The sequence below is a fragment of the Canis lupus genome, chromosome 12 (assembly GCF_011100685.1).
Source record: "Canis lupus familiaris isolate Mischka breed German Shepherd chromosome 12, alternate assembly UU_Cfam_GSD_1.0, whole genome shotgun sequence".
Taxonomy (NCBI): domain Eukaryota; kingdom Metazoa; phylum Chordata; class Mammalia; order Carnivora; family Canidae; genus Canis; species Canis lupus.
The window spans coordinates 37,850,100-37,856,099 of NC_049233.1; positions in this window are offsets into that span (position 1 = coordinate 37,850,100).

Sequence of the window (6,000 nt, forward strand, 5' to 3'; positions counted from 1 at the left end):
GCTACGGCCAGTTTCCAGGGCACTGTTCATACTGTAATTCCAGAACCACAGGAAGACCCTCAACTCTCAAGTGTTCTCAAGGTAAATGTTGTGGGGTCACAGATTATGGTAAACTACAGGATCAACACATTACTTCTTCATGGAGTGCTAAATTTACTTCAGAATTTTAGCAGGAAAGTTTAAAATGTTTAGGATTATGAATGAATTTCATGTGAATACATAAGCAAAATTAGCAGAATCCTTTCTCTCCTAAATAGGTTCAAGTTGCTGGCCAGCCTAGCTGAAGCTTATTTTTAGGAACTAAAAAGAAACCCAATTTTTTTCTAGCACCTGGATTTTTAGTACCTCTCAAATCACTCTGGGTAGGCAGCTACCTGCTCCATGTACAAGTGGGATCAGCTCCATTAAGTTGCTTTTAATAATTTCATCTTTACATTAACTTAAATACTATTAACTTTTTCCTTTCTTCTGCTTCCCAGTTTTTAACACATCATGGATACTTATTTGGCACCATCTCCATAGGTTTCAGAAGTCCTTCCAGAGTTTAAATAAACACACAGGCTATTGGTAAGAGAATCCAAATGGAATATTACCAATCTGATATGTTGGATGACCAGTTGCAATTGTACTTCACACATGTATGGGAGAGTGTAGTTTAGAGCATTTTTTTGAATGTAGCATGACACAGATATTGAATGGCATGGAAAACAAATGGTTATACTTGAGTAGGACCAGGTAATTCATCAGCCAGAGGCAATCCATGTTGAGTCCAAGATCTGCTTTGAAGTAGGTGAAGAAAAGTGGCAGTATTCATAGAGACCTACCATAGAGCCTATGGAAAAAAATTCCCCAAATTTCAGGAGGAAGAAAACTTTAGAAGCTGGGGATGCACTAAGAAAATATCATGGGACAAGAATGTGGATTTGCTTATGGGACACATTAAATAATAATGTGCCAAATATTCACTTTCCTTCTGGTTCCAAAGTGCTAAGTTGCTGGATTATGGGATATCTTTCTCCCTGTGATCCCAAGGATGCAATATACTTGGAACATAGGTATCTCATTAGATTCTGATGATGTCTAAAGAACTCATATCAGAATTAGCTCTAATTTAGCTCAGCATCTCTATTTTCTAAGTCTCACTGCTGCTTGTGATTCTGATATTGCAAACCATGAAAGTCAAATTTCCTTTTTTTAGAGCTTTCATGCACACCTGATCTTGGAGTATGTGGGAATTCTGAGTAGAGAAAATTACATGTATAGCACTGATGCAGATATTTCCACAAAAAAATATTTTAACTACTCAAGAAGATCAGAATTGGAGCAGATTAAATAGAAATAGTTATAAATCTCTGCCTGTTAACTTTCTGATGCACAAGGACCCATCGTCGTTCATGTAGAAAAGAAAGATGGGCTTCGTTTTGAATACCTGTGGGACTGAAATTACAGTAAGATAGTCTTGCCTTTCTGAGTCATTTGCTGAACTTGGACAGATAATCTCTATATGTGTTAGATTTCTAACCTAAAAAAGGTATAACAGTAATTTCAACACCACAGTCTTGGATTAATCCTTGCATGTTATATAGTTTTGTTTTGAAGACTAAATGACAAAATGTCATGGTTTTATTTTTTTTTAAAGATTTTATTTATTTATTCAGGGGGAAGGGGGTGGCAGAGACACAGGCAGAGGGAGAAGCAGGCTCCACTCAGGGAGCCCAACGGGGGACTCGATCCTCGGTCTCCAGAATCAGGCCCTGGGCTGAAGGCGGCGCTAAACCGCTGAGCCACCAGGACTGCCCTGTCATGGGTTTTGTAGAAGGCCTGGCACATTGTTAGCAGTTATTATGATCTGGTACCATTCTGTTCTGAGGTTTAAGGTTAGGAACAGGATAGGAATAGAATTACCTGACTTAACAAATAAAATATAGAACACCCAGGCAAATTTGAATTTCAGATAAACAACTAATAATTTTTTTTTAGTGTAAGTATGTTCCATGTAATATTTGGAACGCACTAAATGCAAACAGACAAAGTGCTCCTGTTAAAAGACAGAATATTGTCAGACTGCATTTAAAATAAAAATCCCGGGGATCCCTGGGTGGCTCCAGGGTTTAGCGCCTGCCTTCAGCCCAGAGTGTGATCCTGGAGTCCCGGGATCGAGTCCCAATCAGGCTCCATGCATGGGGCCTGCTTCTCCCTCTGCCTGTGTCTCTGCCTCTCTCTCTCTCTGTGTCTCTCATGAATAAATAAATAAAATCTTAAAAAAAAAAACCATCATATGCTGTTTTCAGAGACACATCTAAATGGAAAGATACAAAGAAGTTGAAATGAAAAGGATGGAAAAAATTTATATCTGTAAACACTAACCAAAGGAAAGTTGGTGTAGCTATATTAATATCAAATGAAGTCAGAGCTATGCTGGTAAATGTTTAATAACGGCTTTTGGGGACGCCTGGGTGGCTCCATGGTTGAGCATCTGCCTTCAGCTCAGGGCGTGATCCTGGAGTTCCGGGATCGAGTCTCACATTGGGCTCCCTGCATGGAGCCTGCTTCTCCCTCTGCCTATGTCTTTGCCTCTTTCTCTGTGTCTCTCATGAATAAATAAATAAAGTCTTAAAAAAAAAAAAAAAAACAAAAATAAAAACAAACGGAGCTTGGGGGTAGGTAAGAAGGCTTGATTTGTAGCATTTGCCAATTTCCACGTGTTCCTATTCCCCCATGGCTGATTTCAGGCCACTGATATGACATTACCAAGCACTAACTTGTGAAGAGATGTGTGCAAGTGGCTCCTGTAAGTTGTATAAGTCAGTTCCAGCACACCAGTGGACAAAGTTCCTTATTTGCCAGAAGGTATTACAAAAAAGAAGACTGTAATATCATAATGATATAAGTATAAAGTCATCAGAAAGAAGTAACAAGTTGCAATTTTATGCACTTAATATTATAACCTCAAAATATATAAAGCAGCAAAAGTTGACAGAATAATAATGAAAGTAAAATCAACAATAATAGCGGGTGGATTTTTAGGATCTTTCTTGGTAATTGATAGAAAAAGCAGAAAAATTCAATAAGAATTTAGAAGATGGAAAACATGATTAAACTTGACCTTTATTATAAAATAAAAATAGTACGTATTATAATTATATATTTATAATATAAAATATACCTTCTTTTCAAGCACAGGGAGAACATACACAAATATTGACTATATATATTGAACTATAATTCATGTACATTATGTTCTCAGACAAACGGAGAAGTAAGCTAAGAATCAGTTTAAAAAAACAGCTGGAGGGGATCCCTGGGTGGCTCAGTGGTTTAACGCCTGCTTTCAGCCCAGGGCTGATCCAGGAGTCCCGGGATCGAGTCCCGCATTGGGGTCCCTGCATGGAGCCTACTTTTCCCTCTCTCTCTCTGTGTGTGTCTCTCATGAGTAAATAAATAAAATCTTTAATAATATAAAAAAAAAACAGCTGGAAAATCTCCATGTATTTGGAAACTAAAAAAAAAATCCTTATAAAAAACCCCATACATTAATAGAGAGATAATACTGCATATTAAAAATATTTTATCAAATGATAAAAGTACTACATAATAAAACTTGTGGGGTATGGCAACATCAGTATTTGATAGGCAAATTTATCTCATGAGAATGTTTACTTCAGAAGAAAGAAAAAAGTTAAATGTTAGAGAGCTAAACATCCATCTCAGGAAGTTAGCAAACGAATACAAAGTTAACTCAAAGAAAATACGAAAAGAAAGATTAAAAAAAGTAAAAGATTATAGCATGAAGAGAAGAAAAAAATAAAAGTCAAAATTTTTTCTTTGAAAATGCTAATAAAAAACACAAAAAACCAAGATCAATAAAGTAAGGAAAAGACCCAATCTTATCAGGATTGAAAAAGGAGGACATCATTATATTTTCTATAGATGTGAAAAACATAACAAGAGGATATTATGAATAATGTTTTGCCAAAAATTTAAAATTCTATATGAAGTGGATAAATTTCTGCAAATATACAATGTACCAAAACTAATATAAAAAGAGATAGGAAGCCTAATTATTATTATAACCTTTAAAGAAGTTGAGTCAGTTATCAAATATTTTTCCATAAATATCATTCTCTAGTTTTACCTGTGAATTCTATCAAACATAGGGAAAAAAAAACAAACTTTATTTTCATACGAAGTCTTACAAAGCTTGTAAAGGAAAGTATGAAATAAAAATAATGGTCCAATCTTACTTATTAATAAATAGTATGAAATAAAATATTAGCAAATTGAATCCAGTAGTGTGTGAAAAAAGGTCATGGTCAAGTTGGATTTATCATCTCAGAAATGTAGCATTGATTTAGTATTTGAAAATTGATTAAGGTAATTTATTACATTAATGAATTAAGAGAGAAAAAACAGCTGGTAATCTGAATAGATATAGAAGAAGTACAGAATAAATATCTATATTTATTAATGGTTGAAACTCTTAGGAATAGAAAGCAACGATATATAGGGCAATTACATAAAGAAAACAAATGCAAAAGGTAAAACAAACATCATACCTAATGGTAAAGCATGAAAGTCCTCCTTCCAAGATCAATAACAAGGTAAGGATATGTGCAATCACTATTTGTCTTTAATTTACTAGGTGGCCCATTGGGGATAGTAAGAAAATATAAAACAATAAAAGATACAAAGACCCAAAAAGAAAAACTCAAATTTTCTTTATTCATGGATGAAACATTTTTAACTATTTAAGTTAAAAAATTTTTAACTCCAAAGAATTGATAGTGAATTTTCAGAATTAAAATAGTTCAACAAAGCTAAGGGATATAAAACCATGCCATTTACATGATAACTATTAATATAAAGTAGCTAGGGATAAGTCCAAGGTATGTAAGCCCTTAATAAAGAAATCACGCAACTTTATTGTAAGGTAGTAATAAAAGGAGAGATATTTCATGCTCTTGGATAGGAAGATTTAACATTATAAAGGTATCAATTCTCTTCATAGTGATCTATAGATTCAACACAATTTCAATCTCCTTAATAAAGTGTTTTGTAGAACTTGGTGAGCTAGTTTTAGAATTTGTTATGGAAGAGTGGAGGGTCAAGAATAGTTTAGACATTCCTGTAGAAAGAGAACAAAGCCAGGGAAATATGGTTAAATCAAGATTATTTTAAGTTTGTAATAATTAAAGCAATGTGTTATTGGCTCAGGGATAATAAAATGGACAAAAACTATGTCCATGACAGGAGGGATATCACAGAGCAGAGAGAAAAGCAGAAACTATCCAGAGAATGGGGCTAAAACAATTAATTATCCATATAAAAAAAAAAAGACATTGTCTTCCTACTTCATATCTCTCACACACACATACATATGCACAATCAATTTTAGTGGCTTAAGTATGAAAAGCAAAACTTTACAACTTGTATAAGACAATATAGGAGAATATTTTCATGACTTTAAGCTAGGGAAGGGTTTTTTAAAATTTTTATTTATTTATGATAGTCACACAGAGAGAGAGAGAGAGAGGCAGAGACATAGGCAGAGGGAGAAGCAGGCTCCATGCACCGGCAGCCCCACGTGGGATTCGATCCCGGGTCTCCAGGATCGCGCCCTGGGCCAAAGGCAGGCGCCAAAACGCTGCGCCACCCAGGGATCCCAGGGAAGGTTTTTAAGTAGACAGAAAATCTTCTCAAACCATGAAGTTAAAGGATGACAAATTCAACTACATTAAAATGAAGAATATCTGCTCATGAGAGGTCACCATTAAGAAAGAAGACAAGCTACAAACTGGAAAAAGATACCTGAAAGCCACATAACTACAGAAGGACTGATATTCACAACTTTTAAAGGACTGCTCTAAATCAGTAAGAAAAGATGTACATCCCAATGAAAAAATGGGCAAAATTCTTTAAGCATTTTTCAAGAAAAGGGAAAATATATGAAGAAATACTTAAAACTCATTATTAATGAAGGAAATGCAAAATAAAACCACA